General features: G+C 37.0%; 1 protein-coding gene across 3 annotated transcripts in view; it reads left to right on the top strand.

Annotated features, from left to right (window-relative positions):
- SLIT3 (slit guidance ligand 3) overlaps nt 1–22,976 on the top strand; it is a 511,770-nt gene that overhangs the window by 55,592 nt on the left and 433,202 nt on the right. The window lies entirely within an intron of this gene.

Below are 22,976 nucleotides of genomic sequence, written 5' to 3'. Positions count from 1 at the left end.
AGCTATGAAAATGCTGAACTCATCAAAAACAAGTCTTGCCAAAGTTTAACTCATGATCCAGTTCATATTTTTGAAGGATATACCGTATGGTTGAACACTTTTTTTTTTTTTTTTTTTTAAGCTTGACTTCATTTGTAGAAGATTCCTTATAAGATTATGATTTGGTTAGAGATATTTAAAAGTTACTGTAGGATGGCTGAAAAGTTGTTACAATCCATGTGGAAGTTTTGTAATTGTTTTAATACTTCTGTATGAAACCAAACAAAGCAGTGAGGTAGTACAGTAAATTTTATTTCCTGTGGAAATGCAAAACACATGGTGATGATGAAGATTAATTTTGGAATTGGTTGAATATTTAAAAAATAATAATCTCTTTGTTGAAGTTGGTGTCAGAGCTTGCCCATGAAAAACTTACTGTGCAAGTAAGGGAACCACATTGTTCTGGAGATAATAAATAAACAAAAAAATGATAAACCATAGCTGTTCTTCGGTGTCAAAATGCACTTGAAACATCTTAGGACTTGTTTTGACTAATTCAGCTTTTTCATAGCTTTTAAATGCACTGGAAAATATTTGCTTAATGGGTTTGTTAGGGCTTAGTGATTTGTTTGTGTTTCCTAATGTTGTTTGCTTATTTCTGGAATTCTGTATCTTGAAACTTCTCTTGAGTTTAAAGCTTGAGCAGGTACTTGTGGATACCATTATCTGCTCTCCAGAAGATGCTAGTTTTATTTATTTCGTAGAAGACTTGCTTCATGGAGATTTCCTGAAGTGATGGCGATGCCTCTAAGATTAAAAATAAAGAACTATAGAGTTTACATCAATTCCTACTGAGCATGCTGTAGCTTCCTCTGTGCGTGGTAGCACCATGCATGTACTATTATTGTTTTGAAATAAGCTTTCTGGTCATTTGTGGTTTCAAAGGAAGGTTGGTTGTTGATCACTTGTGTGTATTTATTTTAAGGAACCTTGCATAGAGAAGCTATGTGAATGTAATTGAGATTTTTTCTATACCAGAGTGTTTTTTTTGTTTGTTTGTTTTGTTTTTTAATAGTTCATATAATCGTGATGCATTACAGTCCTTAACAGCAAGGGTAATAATTTTGCTTTTAGAATATAAAGATTGTAACAAAATTACATTAAATACACTGATGAATATGAGTGCTGTATTCTCTAATGCCTCCCAATGGATGCTGTCGAAACATTTGTCTTTATTCACTGACATTCATTCAAAGTCTCGTTACCATTTAATAGTGCTTTGGATGGATCACTGTAGCACTGTTTATCAGTAAAAATGTGCTTTTTCTTTTGAGGATACAAGTATTATACATACTGTATATTTTAAGTAAAATAAATCTTAGTGAAGTGAGCAGTTATGGTTCCAAATGCAGTTGGCTTGTATGTTTTTCAATGATAGGGTAAGAATGAGAACTTTGTTACCTATTGGGATATATGTACATATCTGTATATAGTTAAATTTTGAAGAAAAATAGAAGTATACATCAAAGATAATTTCTTTGTGGTTTGTATTACTATTTTGTTCCTACTGCTGGTAGATTTCAGAGTTGCTCTTTCTCACTTCTCTTAAAACTACTTTTAAATGTAACAGTGCTAGTCTACAGTTCACGACTGGCTTTCTGGGTAAATCACATCAATGAAGAAGCATGATGTGTGCATTCCTCTCCTGCAGCTGCTCAGACCTAGCCTTTCAAGAAGAAAGCATAGCTGAGAAGGTGACGAAAGGGAGTAAAAAGCGAAGCAAAAATGTGTGAGTGGATGATACATGGGTGATGCAGATCCTGTGGAATTTATGATAAGAGAATTAAAATGGAGATAAAAAGGTGTAGCTAATATATATATATATTTTCCATAATAGTGGTTTATTGCTTTTACAGACATACCTTCAAGCTACGTTAACTCTGGACTAGTAAATTATGTACTAGTTAGTTATGCTTCTGATAAGCTTGTAAGTGCAAGATTGAGTTCTTAATAGTTGAGCTCAATACAGCTCAAATGGTGTCAAGTGTGAAGAACTAATTATTGCCATGCATTATGCCCAGCATGGAAAAAAATGATCATATTCGGTGGAAATGAGGAGCTTGTAGTGATAGCAACATAGCAAATGTACATGAAATCAGCAGTGATTCTTACAGCTGTTCTCTTTAGCAGGCATACAGGGAAGCATAACAGATCACAGCTGTGTTAATGAAAGTCCAGACTCGATTTTTAAAAATATAAAAATAAAAACCAAGGTGACATTTTAAGTTTGATAACTTGATAGTAGCATGAAAGTTAAGCATTATTATTAGCATTAATAGATCTTTGTGTAGATGGGGTGAGTGACCTGGTTAAATATGCAGAAATTCTGCCTGCCTGAGGGTTTCAGGAAGACCTGTTAATGCTTCAGGAATAGTTAAAAGATTTAAAATAAATGCTAAGATTTCTCTCTTTTGTCAGCTGGAGTGAAATGTGCTTGTGAGTTTAGTGAAGGAGTAGCCTTGATGTAGTTCCGTATCAGCAGTGTATCTTATGTCTTGCTGCTGGAAATGGAGGTACAGATCACTATGTTTCTCTGTCAGTGATGTGCTTGAAAATCTAGAGAAGAAACCTGTTTGGTGAGGTGTTCTTCTCTTGTTCTGCATACACACAGTCTGTGTAGTTTGGGACACCTGTCCAGTTGTCCCAGGTGCTTTCCTTGTTTGTCTCCGTAGTGTACTTGTATCAGGGCACTGTGTGCTTTCACTAAAATTTCATTTTAAAGGTAACTAACGAATTTGAGTGAGGAAATAGGTACTATCTGAGAAGCCTTCTAAATGAACCGCTTAACTCCAGGTACCTTTTTTCTCCAACTTTCTCCCAGAGTGCTGAGCTACAGGATATCCTGCATCTTTTACAGCATTGCTTAGGCTTCGTTGTCACATCTGGTGAATATTAGAAGCAGGAAAAAAATATCTATAGGGGGAATAAACCTTAGGTGGAATGTGAAACATCCCACCAAATTAGTTTCTCATAAGGTTTGGAGCCTTTTCTTCTAGAAAGAACAGTTTTGAGACTTGTGGATTTTGTTTGCTTTAGTTTAAATGGGACTTTTAAGTTAGTTAGCTGGTGAATGAGCCCTTCAGATTGGATTCTCTGGTGGAAATGTTTGCCATTGCTCTGATGCCTTGACTTCCTAGGCTTTCAGCTTCTTGAATGTTTTATCTAGGATAAATAATTGAGTATCTAATAGTTCAAGCTGCAGGCACTTTTAATGAGAAAACTGGATAATGAAAAAGACATTTTTAATATTTCCAGAAATGGAAACAAGAAAAAAATGTTGTATACTTTCAGATATTTTTTAATATTGAACCACTGAGGAAAAGAGTAATTAACATAATACACATGGTAAAAGTGCAAAAGAATTATAGTAAATGAAAACATGCAATATAGAAGTTATAAAAACAGGCTTTGATTATGAGGTTAGTATTTTTTTAATATTTAAAATAAACTGTGAAAATTATTTATGAAATTTATAAACATAGCTTTGTGTGTAATGAAATCATGAGTTTCCTTTGTATGCACAGCTGGTTTATAAAATGATCATACTGTATTTATTTTTTCACTGAAGGCCAGGTGTGCTAATGGTCCATGATGAGATATTTAAATATTTTTTAAAAAACAGCAACAAAAAACTTAAGCCAATTGTCAAAGGAAAGCAACGTTCCTTAGTTCAGATGAAAATAACCCCCAAGTGCTCTGAGTCTTGCTGTGGAACAGCTGCTCTTAGAAGAAAGAAAAAGGATATGTGGAACTTCATTAACCTGCACTCCTCCCCTGTCATTTGTAATGAAACTTAAGGTGTTTTATCTGATTGCTTCTGTGTGCCATTTACTTTCAAAATGTTTTTTTCCTGAAATAAGAAAAATGTGTAATGATCATTCTGTTTACAATTAATTTAAAACAACAATATGAACCTGATGTGCTACTTACAACCATGATTTTGACAAGTGTAGTGTGAATCAGATTTTACCAATTCCTGCTTTCTTTCAAGGGCTTTTCTGGCTAAGATGTTTAATATAGCTTGGAAATGCATATGTTTGCTTCACCAAAAATTTATTTGTGATTTTCTAGAGCTGTCATTTGTAAACCCTCCTTTCCAGCCTAATTCTTAGCAAGCTGTAAGCATGAAATCATGCCTTCTGATCAAATTCTGAAGCTTTTATCTAACAAATGTCATCAGAAGGTCTGTTTGGAAAAGAGACAGTTCATAATTTTTCTTAGTGCCCCCCTTTATTTTTCTTTTTGTTCTCTTCCTAGAAAGAGATCTTGCAGATCTGGCTTACTGCTCCATTATCATTTATTATTAAAACAGGATCCTGATAATTTAGATACTACATGAGTTTGAGTTAGGGTGTTGCCATGACAAAATAGCAAGGGCTGTAATAGCATGGTTTTGTGGTTTTTCCACATCCAATAACTGTAGTTTTACTGTGCATAGATCGCAGCAGGTCTTTTTAGAAGACAGTAAATAATTATAGTAAGTGTTTGCTGGTCTCCAGTGTGCACTTCTGCTTGAGAAAGATGTGCATTAGGTCAGAGGTTTGTGCTGCAGATAGCTGGATGACATTTACACTGTTTATCAAGCTGAAGTCATTTTATATCTTCTTTCTGGCTCTGGTTCCAATAATATATTTAGCAATTTTTTATTATAAATACACCAGTTTTATATGGGAAGTCTAAGGATTCTTTTCCCTGTTTAAATTAGTGCAGAAGATAAATTTTCAAGAATGTTTTTTTTTTAAAAAAAAAGGAAAATTAAAAGTATAAAATAAGTGAGGATGTTTCAAAAGACTTCGGCTTCAGTGTTGCTTTTTCCTTTCGGTGAAACTGGTTATTCAAAATTATACTGAGCAAAAGTCTTGTTTACCTTCCTAGGGCAAACAGACATGACTGGAGTAGAAAGGGTGCTATTGGTCAAAGTCACTTACGGGTTTTAGTGACGTCTTTCTGTTAAGAGGAGATCTATTGCCAACTTCCGTGATCAGTTATTCTATTACATAGCTATTTAATGTAGTTTGTGGCAAAGGTATATACATTTCCAGAATAAATACCACAAATGCCGATTAAGTACAAGTCTGCTTTGGAAATAAGCTGTATTACTCTGTTAGCCGAGTAACTGAAATATTACCTTTCATTTTCAGTATTTACTAGAAATAATATATTTCCCTGTGCTTTTAAAAATGAGACATGCTATTTTGGTTGGTATTCAGTCACAGAATTCAGGAGGCTCACAATTTGTAAGATTAATTTGACACTAACTTATTTGGTAGCTTTAAGCATGTTGCTGGGTGTCTGTTTTCCTGACGGTATATTTTTTAAAAGCACTCTTACCAGTGTGTTCTAGTTGCATATCATGTAGACATATGGTAACATTAAGTAAGAGAAATAACATACAATAGGATTATACTGTTATTGCCCACTTAAGCATTTTACAGTTTAGGATTGTGTTAGTTTGTTTTAGTAACACCCAGAGTAGCCTTGTGAACTTCCTAAGTCCAGCCCAGGAACTTTATGCTAACAGGGCTATTGTAAATAGCGTCTGATGCATTCTAAAGTTCTTCTTAATATCAAGAAGAAGAAATATCAGTAAAATTTAGTATTTAGTCGCTTTATCCAATTAGACATTAATTCCCATCAGAATTATTTCTTATCTCCAGAATATTTAATATCCTATGTTGCTCAGCCAGACATATCTTTTCTGAACTTCTGCAGGCTACTCATATTTGTTTTCCTTGCTTTGGAGGTCTTTTTTTTTTCTTTTTTTCTTTTTTTTTTTAACAATTGCAAACCCGTTATATTTCTAAGTTCAACAATCTGATAGATGACTTTTGCTTCTAAAGAGAATGCGACTTTTGTGTTAGTTTGGAAATCCTGATGTCAACAACTTCTGGCACTGAGTAACTGCTGATTCAGTTCTGGAACTGTGTGTGAAGGTGAGATTGAATGTCTCAGGAAGGCAGATTGTAGCACAGGGTGTAAAGAAGAGTGTCTTCCTGACATGATGGAGAGGAGCAAGCATTAAGTCTTTATGAAATCTCATGTGAAAATATGCACTGGTTTTATAGATATGCAGTTGCATGAAATATCATAAAAGCGATTAGTGCCAAAATATGTACATTAGATATATGATTTTTTAAGCAGAAGAAGAGGGCACTTGTGTTCACATTTTAATGTGAAATGATCGAAACTTGTGGATAACTAGACTTTGTTTTTAAAGAAAGATCCCTAAGTTTCAATTTCTGTGTCATGAGTGAAATGAATCCTGCAACTATGGAAATAGGCTTGTTAGAGGAGTTTCTGAGAAAAATTGCAAAATCAATCTGTTAATTCAGCTATTTTTAAATTATTTTTTCCCTGCTTTTTATCCAGTGTATTATTCCACTTTCTTACTCAGTGCATCTCTCAGAGTATGGCTTCTTTGTCAAGTGGTAGAGACTAAAATGTGATCAATGCAGAAAAGCAAGTTACGTCACTTTTAAAGCTTTGTAGATGCACTGACTGCATGGAGTTGATGTGGGTGAATATCCTGCATGATTTGCAAAATGGGGAAACTTATGATTTCTGTATCCCGCTCAGCTAACCAGTATTGCAAGGCCCTTTTACAAGTGGTGTGAAAAGTGTTGTCTTACAGTAATTTCATGTGAAAATTATAGATGGGAATTCATATAGATGAACTGTTTTTAAGAGCTGTTGGTGAAACAGACTGTTTTGCTGCTTTTATGTGAGTTGCTACAGAGACAGCTCGATCAGAACTCCTTGGTTACTCATCACCTGGGTAGATGGAGACGCGGTTTGTGAAGGTGGTCGTGTATGCTCTGCCAATTTAGAAATGCATCCTTTTTAACAGGCTTCAGCTTATGGTTTTGGAGCGACAAGTTAGAAATGGGGGAAAGCACAGTGACTCAGCTTCTTGTTATGCTGGTTTCACATGACTAACAGCTATTGCAAAGTTCTTGACATACAGTAGTTGTGGGTGGGCATATTGGCTTACCATTTTCTTACATTAGTGTTTGGAACTTCAGTCTCTTGCTCTTGTTAGCACCAGTTCAAGTGTAGCTTGCTTTGAAGTAGGGGTGAGTCTGGGGAGGCAGTTGTCAGAGTGGGTGCCTCTGAAGTCATGGGTGGCTTTGCTCAATTCAAGGGGATTGAATAGCTGTGCAGGCTGCTGGGTGGTCAGAGAACAGTTAGGTCCTATCTGCAAGTATACTATTTCTGTAGGTATTCTGACCTGATGGTTTGTATGCCACTTCTTTTCCAGAAGTTGACTAACCATGTTGGTCTCACTGCATGCTGGAGGAAGTTTGTTGCAGTTAGTTTTACTGCATTTGCTTTGTTGACTTGTTGTTTTGGTCCCTTTACTAGAGCTAGTCTGCAAATGTCAGCACATCACGGTGTCCTTGCACATAATTAACTGCTATAGGGACATTGCTTCTCCTGCTTAAAAAAATCCTTTTAGTTAATTAATGTATGAATATCTTTTGTGCTCTCCCTATTGATTTTACATTGAGAGCAACTGAAAAGCATTTTGCTGAATGCTCTGCTAGCGGTTGCTGCCCATGGTTAAAATGAGCAGTTGCAAATTTCCTTTTAAATTTTCATGATTGCAGCTAGAGGAAAGTGCAGAATAGTTACAGCTTTGTTGGTTAACAGGAGATTAGAATAGGAGTGCTTAACATTATTTTTGTATTTGAGGCTATTTCCTTAAGTGAGGTGAATGTAGGAACAGATTGAATGGTTGACTTGAAGCACAGGCATCTCATCTGCTTAACAGGGAAAAATATAGTGATAATGTAAATATTTCCATTGCTTACCATAATAGGGTGTCATCCTGAGGTTCAAGATGAATTTATATCCAGCGTCTTGTAAACATTCTTTGAAATGCTCTGGAAATACCTTGCAAGTAATGAGAGTTGTTTTTGGTGTGCATAGGGACAGTAGAAGCAGGTGATGCAGTCATTGAGGTGGCAAAGAGATGGTTCTATTCTGCTTGCACAGCAAGTCTGGGTTTTAATCAGTGACTTCAAAAATGAAAGGCCATTTTCCATCACTGGCTTTCTCGCACCCACCTGTAGTGATTGCTGTTTTGCGGCAGCAGAATGCAGCTTTGTCTGTGGAGATTCATTGTGTATTCAGAGTGCCCTGAATGTAAAGGTTATTGTGGGTAAAATGATGCAAGACCAAACACTTCCTTGTTTTAATTCTCATTTGATTTTGTTCTAGAAAGCTGTAATGTGTACAATAGGAGGCTTAAATCAGGCTTTCTGGAACTTTTCAATATGTTTCAATATGTTTTCAATATGTTTCAATTTAATTGCGGACTTAAATCAATAATTGGGATTTTTATTAGCTAAACACACTTAATTCTAACAGTATTTTATGCTTCTAGTATTCTAAATTAGTTCAGTGGTTAAAAGCTTTTATAATTTTAGATACTCAGAAGCTTTAATATTTTAGATTCTAAGAGGGGGTAAATATGTAGTAAAATGCAGGTATGGCACAGGCATCATGGACATTCCTAGTGGTGGAAGTCAGTGACTGCAAGACACATAGGTAGAACATCTTTTTTCACAGTATGGTAGTTGCTACAAACTTGTTAAATTCATGATACCAAAGTTTGTAATTGTTCAGTCTTTTCATGCCTATTTAAAGTATTTCAGACACTTAGAGGTCATCAAAATGAATACTGCTGTACCTTGTAAATGCACCATGGTTGCATTTGAAATAAAATCATAAATGTTCCAGGATTTCATTATAATTCAAATCTCTGTCAGCTGAGAGAAACAATGGGATTGGAGCCTTAGGCATGTGTCTGCATGGTGCTGCATGATGCTGCCCTTCAGAAGGGTCAGTGCGGAGCTGTGCTGGGAGGGATGGGATCAGGACTGAGGTGGTTTAATGTCCCAAGTGTAGTCTGCATTGTAAAACTTTTAAGAGTAGCAACTATATATGAAACAAAATTTAAATAACCTGTGCAAGTCATGCAATGTTATGTTACTACAGAAATAGATCAGCAAGGGAGGTTTATTAACTTCTCAGTCTTATGACTAAGAGGAGGATGTGATACAAGGTGTGCCTTAGAGCTGCTCTTACTTCTTAGCTCCCTGTAACATACTGAAAGCCAAGGCTTATGACATCTTGTGTAAAAAGATTCTAAGAGCTGTTTTTTTAGCGTGTTTCTTCTTATGTAATGCTTTGGAAAGTAGATAATTCAAAGATACAATAATTCCCCTGTTAAAGTTTGAGATTTTTACAATAAAAATGCAAATACTATTCAGAAGTGTCATTAAGCATTTTTGGAATGAAATACACATCTTTTGATTTGCTTTTTTTAACTTGCTGATGGGCTGTTAATAGGGACAGACACATCCATGAAAAGTTGTGGGTTTTTTTAGGAAACAGATGATAAGGATTTACTTAATTGCTATTTGTTATATGGAGAGATGTTAAGTTATATTTTGGAGTGGCTTACATGAAAAATGCAGTGACAGTTCATACTGAACTGTGCATGGAGAAAATGTTGAAAAATAAGGTAGCCAATATCACAGCATCCAAATTTTATGCTTCCATACTTAGTGTCTTGTGTGGAGTGTATAATCTTGTGCCCTATCATACAGTCATGTGAAGAGAACTCATTATTTTGTCAGTTCTGATAATATCACTGTGCCAGTCCTGCTTGCAACACGGTTCCTGTACCACTGCAAGTGCAGAAGGTCACTGAGTGCACTAGAACATTATCAGTCTCCAAGAGCTAGGCTGATTTTTCTATGACTGATGTGCATGCACACAGTAACCATATCTTTGAAAGTACTATGAATAGAATATTTGCTTTTTTCCTTAATTCACTTGTATTCACACTTTCCTTTTCCGCTCTTTCCCAGTAATTGCTTGATTAATCCCATACTTGACATTCTCTTCCTGGGAGCAGAATTGACTTAACCTTGTGCTTAGTTGCTGTTAGCACTCAAGCTTTTTCTGCAGAACTGGCAGCTGTTCTGATGTCTGATCTTAGTTTATTTTGGGCCTAGTCTATTTGGGTACTTGTTGGTCAGTAGGAGGTACTTCACTTAACTTGCCTTCCTTTACTCTAGAGGCCTGATATTTCTTCTGCTATATGAAGTATTTCTATTGCTGCAAAAGACTACACTTGAAATACCAGTCCCAGGATTTTGCAGTGTGATAAGATTAGCTGCCATAAAACATGTCTGTCTGTCATTTTAATATACAGAGGATGTGGTAGCACATTCTCACCTGAGTAAGGGTATTGCTCCAGAAGGCAGTGACTCACCTAACAGATTATCTACTGAAGCTCCACGCATTTTGTTGTGTTTTCTTCTATTAGCTATGGTAGTGGGAAGTGCTTGGTACAGTGTTGCTATTTCTATCAGTCCTTCATGTAATGAGGACAGAATTAGACTACCATTGCTCAGTTAGTCTACTTAGTTTTGACTTTTAAGGCAACATTTGTCAAGTATTTTGATAAAGTGTACTTCATATGCATCAATAATTACATGCTCCAGAGGGACCACAGCGATAGTGGCATTGTTCCTGACGTGAGAGCAATAAATTTCCCATAAGCCTGGGGAATGCAGCATGCCACTTGAGCGAGTTGGTGGTGAACTTCAAAAGAAAACAATTGATGTTGATTTTTTATTGGCCTTGGGGTTTTCACTGTTTTATCTTCAAAACTGGTATTTCAGTTGCTTGAAAGGAATTATTTTCCTTTGCTGCATGTTAGTTGTTTTCCCAAATGGCATTACTACTTTTTAGAAATGAGGACTACCTCACTCTCCTGCAGCTGCAACTTATTGTGGCTCCTATTTAATTAGATGATCCAATTTCATTGTGTTTAAATAAGTATGTGTACAGAGAACCCATCACGAGATTGGTCTGTGGATAGTAGTGGCTTAGAAAAGATGTTGCATCTGATGTCAAACTTTGCAAAATAATATTGATATTATTTTAAAAAGGAAATAGAAAAAAAAAATCATAAGCTAGAATTTTTTTTCAACTTCAGAGTTGAAGCTTCAGATATTTATACTGAAACAAGCTCCTTCAGTTATCAGTGGATATTAAATGCCAGATATATGCTACAGATGCTGGAGGTATTGATGTCTACACTGAATTTCCGCTGAGTTGGATACCCAGTGACACTATTTCTGTGTAACTTTAAACTGCACTTTTTGAATTATGCAACAGTTAGATACTTGAGAAACTAAAGTTGAGTAAATAACTTAGAAACTAAAGTTAGAGTAACTTTCCACCATTTCACCTGTTTCAACTGGTTTCCTCTGTAGAGGTTATGTGGGGATTTGTTTTTTCATTTTTTTCCCCAACTAATGTGTCTCACTTTTGGGGTATCATATTTAGTTTTATGTTGTCAAGGTCATTTGTGCCTCTCTACAGAAGAAAGAGACTCTTACAGTTTTCTTCCTGTCACTTAAGGAAGAATGGAGCATCGTAACCTCATCTGACTGAGGCTGGCCATGTTTTGAGTGGGAATTTGAACTAGGTGGTCTCCACAGGACCCCTACAACCTGAGCTCTTATGTGGTTAAATATATTACTTGCACTAGTTAATGCGACAGTTTGGAAGCTTTTATCTGGTTTAAGCTTTGGCACTTCTTGTGGATCGGATACTAGATAGTGCATTTTTTTTTCCTTTTTCTAGTTTTTTTTTAGGATTCCATATAAAAGATTAGATGTAGTAGACAGGATTTTTGTGGGTGCTGGAAGATGCTGTGCCTAAGAGGTGCAAGATTGTGCTTATCACCAGTATCTTGCCTGAGTGAGAGATGAAGGTTCTCAACTCCCACAAAATTTGAAAGTTAGCAAAGTTTGAGGAGCTGCTGCTAAAGCAAATCATTTTTATCTGTTTGCTGTCCTAGATTGTGCTGTTCAGATCTGCTTGTAATGTTGACTTCAGTATCCTGTTCAGAAGCAGATGTGCCTTGGTGCTGAGTGTTTTTACTTTTCATGTTGTTACAACTCATTGTGAGAGAAAGTTACTTGCACCATCCCTTTTGTGAATGTGGCCCAATTCTGCTCTACTTAAAACCACCTTGTGAAAGCAGAATGACTTGCATAGTAGGCCTTGTTAAGATTATTATGTACTTACAGTTGCTTCCTTGTCTATTCTAGAAAATAACAAACGTCCTTTTGGCCTCAGAGGTTTCCCATAAGCCTTTCCAGAGAGCTCTTTTTTTTTTTTTCTTTTTTTCTTTTTTTTTTTTTTTCCTGGAGGACCCATGTTTTCCTGCATTTTATAGGAGGATGAGTCATGAGATCCCCACAAAGATGCTATTTGGGACATGTGCTATGGTCGGTACTGCTCATACAATCTGTAGCCTCTTGTGGGTACTGCAGCGATGATGACAGCTGTGAGTTAGCTACCACCCTATTTTCATTTTTTTGGCCACATGGCAATCATGGCTACATCAATGATGTGAGTATAGAGTTTTTCCTATAACATAAGATCTTCATTATTGAAAGTGGAATAGTTTCCATATTTCTAAACACATACATTTCTGAGTCTGCCAACATTTTCATTTCTTCTCTGTGGTATTTTGTGCAAGTGTTGAATGGCTAAAATTTGGAAGAAAGGCAAATTGGTCAATCTGTTGAATTTTATTTAATTTTTAAACTTATTTCCAAACAGCCTCTAATGTAATTGTATTATCATGTCAACAATCTGTTTCAATTCCATAAAATTCCCAGCTATTTTAAAAGAATGATTAAAGAAGACTTTAAGATAAAGGTGACTAGAATGTATGCTGAAAGTCAGGCATAGTTTAAGCTACTCCAAAGTTGAGCTCATGTCAGAAGTGGAATTGCTAAGTGAAGTCAAAGATGGGCCCAAACAATATATAAAATGGGTGGTGAAGTGGCAGAGCCGGCGTGACCCTGTGGAGGCAACTGCTGAGTCTTTATTCTGTTTTATTGTATGGGTTTATTTAAAAATATAAGTATGCATTCTTTGGTGTTTTGGAGATATGCACATTATTTCCAGTGTGTCTATGTGTTTTGAGAATTGCGGATTTCATTTTCTAACCTTCTTTCAGATTTCTTATTGCTGCATTTGTTTTTTTGATGGTGGATTTTGGGGAGGGGTATACCTATGTTTAATTGTAATATTTTCAATCACTGTAGATTTCTCTTCTGTGATAGAAAGTATGAATTTCGTGATCATGTATGTGAGAGAATATTCTGTTGTTTTCATTTTGTTGGGTTTAGGTTCTGCAATTAAGGTAGATTCTTTTACACACCAAGCAATTTTAGAGACCAAGAAAAAAAGTAACTGAGCAAGTGATAGAAAGATTTGTCTTGCCAAAGGGAAGATACTTAAAGATGATGCATGACGTTGTTATTTGATATGCATCATTTTTGAATACTTGAATATATTGGAACTATGTTTGCCCAGTTTAATTTTGCTGTGTGCATTCCCTGTGATACATATTTTTCACCACAATCACTGAATTACTAACTTTGACTTAGATGTGTACATCAATTTTTTATTTTATTTTATTTTCAGGAAGTATTGTCTTTTCTCCCCCTCAAGTTCTGGGAGTACATATGGGAGCTGTGTGTGTATAAAATCATCTAACATATTCGGAAATCCTAACATTTTGTTCTGACGTACAGATTAACTAATGAGTTTGGAGTTTTCACATAGCCAGCACAGAAATAGGGTATATTGCTTAGACTGGTATGTCAATAATAGGTAATGCATGAAGTAACTGTTAATTATGTAAATGCTAGAAGCACTTGAATTTTAGGAAGACTTACCTTTGAAGAAAAGAACATCTGAAAGTATGTTCTTTGTGTGTGCACGCACGTGTGTTTATATATATATATATATATATATATATATAAACACACATATATATAAACACACATATATATATAAACACACATATATATATATATACACACTTCTTATATATATATATATACACACTTCTTTTTTTATATATATATATATATATATATAAAAGAAGTCATAGGAGACTAAGTCAGTTTTGAGTTTCCTCCTAACAAAGAGTAATGGTTAATGGTCAAGATGGTTGAGCACTATCTTACTTGGCTTTTCTTCAGGGCATCTGTGTGATTTTTATTTTTTATTTTTATTTTTAAAAAAGACATTTGAACTGGTCTACTCCATTGACAAAATTTTTGCCGTCTCCTTGTATCTCCCTGTAACAGAACTTTGTGTTTCTGTTAAGGAACTCGGGCAGTGTTTTTAGTCAGTATGTGAGGTGCTAACTATAGAAAATAAATGTTGCTTATTTTAGAAACTTGAGACAATGCTAATTTTATATTAAATAATTCCAGATAATAATTACCTTTAATTCTTAAATCACTCCTTATTTGGTTACTTTGAAGGTGTTCCAAATAATTCCTGGAGTCTTTATTTTATCAAGCAACTCTTTTTCATGCTTCTGTGCATTCCAGTTTTAAGCATGTAGCTATGATGCTTATCGGAAATATTATATTTAAGTATCGCTTAACGTGCTAACGAAGGAACTTGTTTACTTGCATGGCAGAGCCGATGCAGCTCATATGGTCATACTTTTATAATTCTTAAGGGAAAATATAGAAACTGCTTTTGAGGTGCAATGCTTTTTTTTCCTTTGAGTTATTCTCAGTGCTCCTCAGTATGTGAATAAAAAAACAGGAAATTTATTTTGGCTTATTGTCAACTATCATCACTTAATACAGATAAAAACTACTTTGGGAATTGAAGTTTTTAAAAATTATTTTTAATGCCCCTCCTCATGATTTTATGCTGGTATCAACTAATCGGTTGCTTTTAGTTCACTTGTACCTGGACATAAAACTCTGAGAGGAGGGAAGAAGACGGAGGCTGAGGGATTTCTGCGCTGCCTGGCAGCGTGGAAGAGACAGTCGTAGGAAGCTCTTACAGCAGAGGTTTTATTCCAGTTTTGCTGTTCTGGTGTCTTCAAACTAAATAATAGCTAGCAGGAGCCACAGGGTTTCTGCACAGGAAGCTCCCTGTAGTGCAAATTTGCGTGATTACTGCTCTGGGGTAGTGCCTGCTGGTTTACTGCAGTTCCACACATGTGGGTCATGCAGTAAGCTAACATGTAAGCATGCATTACTTAAATACCTGAAATCAGAAATAGCAGTAAGTGGTGATATTGTAAAACTTTTGAAACTTTTACTAAGAGACCATTTAAAAAAAAAAAAAAAAAAGTCATATCTGCTGTAGTTTCGCACAGCCTGAAGTCCATGTTCTAAATATCCACAGTTTTGAAGACTAACTGGGACCTGAAGGCTGCCATTGTGCAGAGGTGCATTTATACGTGCTTATTGGGTTACATGTCATTGCACTGAATTTGATTTAGGTGTCTGCACAGTCCATCCACTGTAAATCTGCACATTGTTCTGCTCAGCATTTCTCACTGCACTATGTCATAGCTTGTGAAAACAAAAATCTTACGTGGAAAATCTTTCTTCATAAACTACCAGTGACAGCTGAGTGGCTCAGACAGATTTTTAAAGTCATGTAGGCAAATACTAATTATCAGGCATGGCGAGGGACAAAAAAATTATGAATGTGGTGAGCAAGACTCAGTGCTGTGATAGGAACTTTTAGCTGCTGAAGAACTGGAGGATATTTTTAATTGAGCGACCATGTGTGTACTGGTGTTAAGAGTTTGTTGTTTGTTCGTTTGTTTTAAAGATGGCCAAACATCTTTGGTTTCACATATGCCAATATTTTACTGACTTAGTAGTTACTTGTTTTCATCACTGATGTTGCACTGATTGAGTTGCTCTTGAAAAGGATTTCTTAGTATGGACTTTCTGACTTTCTCAAGAACATGTAGTTACTAATGAAAACAGTGTGTAGTGCAACAGCCAAAGCACGTTATAAATATCCAAACTACTGTAGATTTTTTTTTTTAATATTACAATAATGTCACCATTCATTTTGGAATTACTGTATTTTTGGGATGTTACATAAATAGCTAACCGCTGAGATGCTTGGTGTTTTTAATGAAAACTTTCACAGGTTTCAGATTTGCTGTTTCTGTTTTTTAATGAGAACATTTAGAAAATCAGACACTTTGAATTGTCTTGAATCTTTTAAAAATTTTACTTGTTTTTCAAAAATTTTTCTTACCATTCCTGTTCCTGAAGTACAGATGTTTTTTCATTAGTTGTAAATCTTAATTTTATACAGTGCTTAAATACTCTCTTGGTATAGAGACAGGAAACAGGGTTTAGCTGTGCCTTGCCTTGAAAGTCACAGAATTTCTTGGCTGAACTTTGTGAACTTAAATGGTCCAACGTGAATGAGTGCTCTAAGTGACATTCACTTTTGTTGTCATTTTCTTCAAAGCTACTAGTTCTGCTGACTTTTTGCAGTGTAACAGAAAGACATGGACAGATTGGAAATTGGATTGTCTTTCCCATGCTTCCTGATACTAATAGGGAAAAACAAAATAAATCAGAGCTATTACTATACACTGCTGAAGAGAATGTGTTAAGTGAGCCTGGAGCAGCAGCCAGCATGCAAAACAGAAACAGGCCTTCAGTTTATTGACTTGAGATAGAGATAAAAAAATATAATCGAAGTGTGTGAACCAAGAGTGTATTTTTTATATTTAATCTTCAGTATTAAATGTGTGATTTCCTTTTAGAATGTGCATTGGATAGGAGCACCTGCTGCTTCTGCTGTGATGTTGCTGTTTGAGAAGCAGCTCTGCAGAAGGAGCTGCTTCCCCGAGGGAGTTTTGACTTCTCATTGGGGTCAGCGAGAAGTGTGAGGGTTCACAGCTGGGCTGTTGCAGGCTGTAGGAGGCTGAGCTGCAGCAGAGGGTCTGGCCTGTGGATGCTGTGACTGACAGCCTGAGGATACAGCAAATAGTTTCAGCATGGCTCGGCGAGTTTTGGAGAATTTCAGCTATGTCATGGGAAATGGCCACAGCCAGACTTGAGATTAGCAGTAGAGTGCAAATCCTCTGGGTCATTGCCAGGGTTCAGGAGGGCAAAACGCTGCCGGGCTATCCAATTGTTGCCATACTTCAGTGTGCTTTTCATTTTTGGTATCAAGCATACTACCAGTTTAATGCTGTGAATGTGCACATCCCAAACAATGCGTAGGTACAAATAGGGACTTGAATGAGTGTATTTAAATACTCAAGACATTGAGGAAATCTGAGAAGTCAGTTACTACTCAGCTTAATTTTCTTCATATTAAAAGAATTCTCTCATGGATCTGCCTTGATTGCTGCTTTATAAAATTTACCTACAGCAAGGGGAGCTTTCATGTGCAATTGATTCCGATATGGTTTTATTTTTTATTTTTTTTCTGAATCATAAAGAAATGTGGCATGTTGAGGGCAGAACGAAAAAATATATTTTGACATATCAAAACAGTATATTGCATGGGCACAGGCTGTAACTAGGTAAAAACAAAATAGAAAAGTGAATATGTCAATACACTAAAATGCCTTTATTTATTTTTATTTTTTTTAACCTTTCTTTTCCCTCCCGTGAAGCCATCTTTTGTAAATACTGGCTGTATTAGTCAGACCTGCTTGTGGATGTGATTTGTGAGTGTACTCAAGTCAAAGTTTTCCAAGTCCATCCTTATTCATTCATGTCAGTTAAGTAAAGAGGCATTTTGTTTTCACGTGTGTGGTTGCTTCCCAGACAACAGGGCCTTGTGCCTTGGCACAGCTCTTTTGCAAATCACAAGTAGAGTGGGGTTGTGGTACTGGTCTCTAAGAGGAGATCCTGCAGCCAGGTCCTTGCTACAATCAAAACACACCGCTTCTCTGATGCTTCTGAATTACTCTGGTAGCAGGCTGTAGGTTAGATTAATTGTACCGGCCTGTATAACTGTAAGAGCCCCCAGTCTGAGTTAGGCCCTTTCTGGATCACTTTCCTGAAAAATGATGACGTGGGTCCTTTCTGTTGAGCTGATGCAGAGCTCTGGACTGGCTGGTGTTCTTTGCTATCTGAAATTGTAGTGTAAATGCCAAGGTTCATGCTGCCATTGTTCTCAGTGAGCCTGTTGTGTTATGCAGTACCTCAGTGGCTGTGTACTGGGTGTTACGATTCCAGTATCTGGTGATGGAACTTGCTCCTCAGCATGGCAACTGGAGGGAATTGGCTGGGGTAAAAAATAAATTCAAGAAATAAAAAATGTCCTTTTACCTGGGGTGAGCTCTTAAGTATTCAGTATTGTTCTTGTTCAAGTACATGCGCACTTCTACCATCTCAGCCAAGGCAGGGGCAGTTGAAATGGTAAGGGCTGGTTAAGCCAGAACTGCAACTGAAAGGCATGGCTATCTAACTGCACAGAGAGCCTGTGCACTGGGCCTTACATAGCACTGGGATTTATTTTCTTTCGGCTGGACTTCTTTTATTTATTTCTTGCTTCCTCCCCTCACAATATTAATGATATTTCCAGTTGATCTTCCTGATTTTTCATTTCCTTACACATTTCAACTTGTATATTTCAGTACATGTAATTCCACATTCTTTACTCATGTGAAAGTTATAGAAGACCTAACCTAAAAGCGAGCCCTTGCAATTTTACCAATTGGTAGTTTTTTTGTTGTATTAATTGGTTTGTATGAATTAATGTATCCAGCCTATTCATTTAGTAATTACAGAGCTCTTACTGTTTCAGGAATAATACTGTAAATTAGCAGGGGTTTGTAGGCTTCTGTGCAAAGTGTTATTTAGATCTTGGAGTTTTTTCCCGCGTGGAGCAGTCCTTCCCTGCTTCTCTGTATGGAGTGATGGGAAGCTGCAGTACTGTACCTGACTTGCTATGCTGAGTTTGATACCTGCTGTGGAAGCTCACTGTTTGTTTGCCACAGCCCCACTTTTAACTAAGAGAATGCTGAACACCTGCTTTCATGAAGCAGGAAGCACTTTCCTGGAGGATACCCTTGAAAAGTCTACGCAGTAATAATACTTTTTAAATTGCGTTGCTTGGAAAAACAAACAAACAAACAAAAAAAAATAACAAAAAAAACATATAATGTAAGTAACATATAAAAAGTATTCTGACTAAATCTGTGTTGATCTTCATTCTGTGTTTTTTGCAGGGTTAGGATGAAGTAATGGTAGCAGTGTAGTCGTCGTCTGGCCAAGGCAGCTTTGTTAAAGGTTGAAATTCTCTTGTAAAAGCTATTTCAAAACGGAGAATTTTTAAACTAAAAAGTATTTTCAGATGGTCTGCAGCTGCAGAGAAATAAAGCTGTTCAGCTGTAGTGACATGTCTCTCTGCTTTGAAGGTGACTTTCCCTTACTTGGATTCAGGCATGTCTCTTTCCTAAATGATGAATTAAATTGGTAAGCATAAAATGCAGACCTGTGCTCTCAGCAGCATTCTCCACTGCAGACTGTGCTTGCAGAGTGCTGTGTAGCAGGATCTGAAAGATGTTCAGGAGGTATCTCAGTGGAGGGACTAAGAGGTCACCACAAGACCTAGCCACATGATAGTGGAGTCTGCGTTTTGTACCAATGACAAAACATACTGGTGCTTCTGGCAAATGTTTGGGAGGTGAAGGGAAGAACAGGTAGGAACTACAAATCAGCCTTCAAAGGGTAGGGAGGTAACAGAACCACCTGGAAATATATAGTAATAGCTCCAAGTTTTCTGCATTCTTAAAACAAGATGAAAGCCTAAAAATACCCAGATGTATGCAAGAGATTTATAGTTTAAATGTATGAATACCATAATGATTGGCACATAATGACTTTGAAGTATGTTTTTAATTATACTGTTTTTACAATGTGTGGAATATTTTGATCTCACATAGGAAGAAGAGTTAGGTCTATAATAGCTGAGTTAATAATGTGGGAGCGCTTTATTTTTTTTTATTTCTGTGTCTGGAGAAACTGGCATGTACCCTGTCATCAACTCAGATGAGAAAAGGAAACGTACAACTCCTGAAAGTTATGCAAAGAATATGATAGGAAATCTTCTGTCTTTCAAGACCTCAATATGTAAAATACTCATGTGCATGTTTTGGAGATGACTTAGTTCTCAGGATCCCTGAAGGTATTTAGGAGGAATGAGAAGATGTATGCAGCAGACATGTATTTGGCAACAGCTTAACAGGACAGAACAATTCACAAAGTAAATGCATAAATATGGTAACTTATTGTCTCTGTCAAAATGTAGTGCAGTTATTAAACTCTGTCCAATTGCATTTTGTGATCTGTGTGGTCTGTCTTCTGGCAACTAACGTACTGGAAGCGCAGAAGGTAATGTTCCGGCAATCTATCCGTAAAGAACTCTCTTGAATACTGATGTGTAAGGCTCGTGTTGTCTGCGATCAGATCATGTTTTACCAATAACAAAGCATGCACGTTTTTACTACTAGCTACCTTTTTTTACGTGAGACTGAACTTTCAGATTAATGTCTTCAAAGTAATGAGATTAGTGAAATTCAGTTGCTGGAGGGAGAGGCGTGCTTAAGGAGCTATTTGATGTGAAAATGGCTCCAAACCAATGGAAAGTTTAAAAAGGAAGAATCGGAAGGAGAGACTTGTTCACAGAGGGAGACAGGCTATAAATTGCACCTTTAATGAAACTGCATGCTGGGCTCAGAGCTAGACCTACAGAAAACAGAGTGTTCCACTTAAATCTTTAGTACCTTGATGTAATTGCAGCTATGCCATGCAGTACTGCCCAGGCTGTCTTCTCAGCAGGCTTGTTGTGTGTGCATGTTGGAGACTCTTCATGGAAACCCTGCAGTTCTATGGTATATTCATTCCAAATACACCGAATTTCTAATCTGCAGTTCTGGAAATTATGCAGCATCTTCTTGCAGTTCATGATCTATTTCCACATCAGATGTTATAAATAATTTTCAATAGCAGCTACTGGAAACCAGGGGAACTTCTTTGCATATAGAGCTTCAAGGAAGCACATAAACACTGTTAGATGAAAAGAAGATGATTCCACAACCCCCACCTCCAAACCAAACCAAAAAAATGCCACAAACCAACAACATTATAGAAGGCTCTTAACAAGAGAGAAGCTAGAGTCAGCTTCCATTTTGATATTAGTGGAATAGGACTGTTGAACGAGCATGGAGACCAGAGTAAGGATGACTGTGGTTTGTACTGGGGTGTATTTCTAAAGTTCTGGACAAATTAACTTGTTAGACATGGAATTGAGTGTGTTTCTTTAAACAAAATAGATATATTTTTCATACCTTTAATTGTTTTCTAACCTTCTATTGATTTTTTTTTCTGGGACTGGTTTGTTGCTGTTTGTGTTTTTCACCTTACTCTTTAGAGCACAGTTGTTCTGATTGCTGTGTATGGTTTCTGCACTGTTACTACAGCAGGGCAGCTAAGGTTGACAAATCTGAGCTGCCAGCCAAGTAAAGCCAGCCCCCACACAGAGTGAGCCAATGGTAAGCAGTAAACTATGTGGCTTTCATATCTAAGTGCATTTGCCCACACCTGTATATCGCAAACTACAAGGTAGTCATGCTGGTTTTCAGTGGCTGTATTCAAAAAGAATGTCAGGTGTTGGTCATGCAGGTTACAGCCAGAATGGTAGTTAGTTCAAGTGCTTCTGGTAGAATTCATACTCCTAGAATGGCTTGGGTTGGAAAGAACCTTAAAGATGAACTCATACCAATCCCCTGCCATTGGCAGGGATGCTTCCATGGTTACCCTGGGCCCCACCCAGCCTGATCTTGAATACCACCAGGGAAGGGGCATCCACAGCTTCTCTGCATATCCTGTGTCAGTGCCTCTGACTGAAGAATTTCCTCCTCACTTCTCATCTAAATCTCCCCTCCTTTAATTTTAAACAGTTCCCTCTTGTTCTATCATTACCTGCTCATGTAAAAAGGTTTTCTCCATCTCTCTTATAAGCCCCCTTTACGTACTGAAAAGCTGAAGTAAGGTCTTCCCAGAGCCTTCTCTTCTCCAGGCATGAACAATCCCAGCTCCCTCAGCCCATCTCCACAGGAGAGCTGCTCCAGCCCTCTGATTGTCTTCATGGCCACCTCTGGACCTGCTCTAACAGCCCCACGTCCTTCTTGTGCTGGGGGCCCCAGCCCTGGATGCAGCACTGCAGGTGGGGGTTCACGAGAGCAGAGCAGAGGGGCACAATCCCCTCCTTCCCCTGCTAGCGTCACCTCTGGTGATGCAGCCCAGGATGCAGTTGCCCTTCTGGTATTTAAGCATGCTCTGCTGACTCACTTGAGCTTTTGATCCACCATGAAACAGATGGAGCTTTACTCCAAGGTGCTCATAAAAGTTCAGGGAAGATTTTGACAGGCAAAATCAGGAGAATTTAGCACTCAGATGGCTTTAAGCTTTTCCAAGATCTTCTAAGCAGAGCTTTCTCCCTGGTGATTAAAATGTCTCCCGAGAATGAGGACTGTGAGCGTTGAATTCACAAAGTCTGCTGCTTTTATAACAAGACATAAACTGAACGTAGAAAATATACATGTGAATTAAATACCGAGTGGCACCTGGGCTAGAGAGAGAAGCAGACTACTGATCCGGGCAGGAATTTTCAGTGGACTAAATTTGCATCTTCCTTTGATGTAACAATTACTTAGGCCTCATGGTGAAAATTACTTAAGGCTTTAGTCTTGTTTTCAGAGAAGCAGGGAATTTAGTAACAATAATAAACACTTACAAAGAACTGAATAGAATAATACTAAATTCCATCAAGTTATCTGGTATCTGTAGGAAAGGTTTGAAATACATTTTTAATAAGATTGTTGACTTCATATTGGGAAATAGAGTAGCCTCTCTATTAATTCTAGGTTTGATTTTATTGATGTAGTCTGCTAACTCTTAGGTTAATTTGTTTTAAACGTTTTATTCTTTGAAAATCACATTTGTCTTCAGGCAGGAGTTCAAAGTCATCTTGATCTTTATGGGGTACATTTCTTGCAGTAGAATGCATACAATTCAAGT

This window comes from Oxyura jamaicensis, chromosome 13 (genome assembly GCF_011077185.1).
Source record: "Oxyura jamaicensis isolate SHBP4307 breed ruddy duck chromosome 13, BPBGC_Ojam_1.0, whole genome shotgun sequence".
Lineage (NCBI taxonomy): Eukaryota > Metazoa > Chordata > Aves > Anseriformes > Anatidae > Oxyura > Oxyura jamaicensis.
This window is presented reverse-complemented; position numbering and strand designations above follow the sequence as displayed.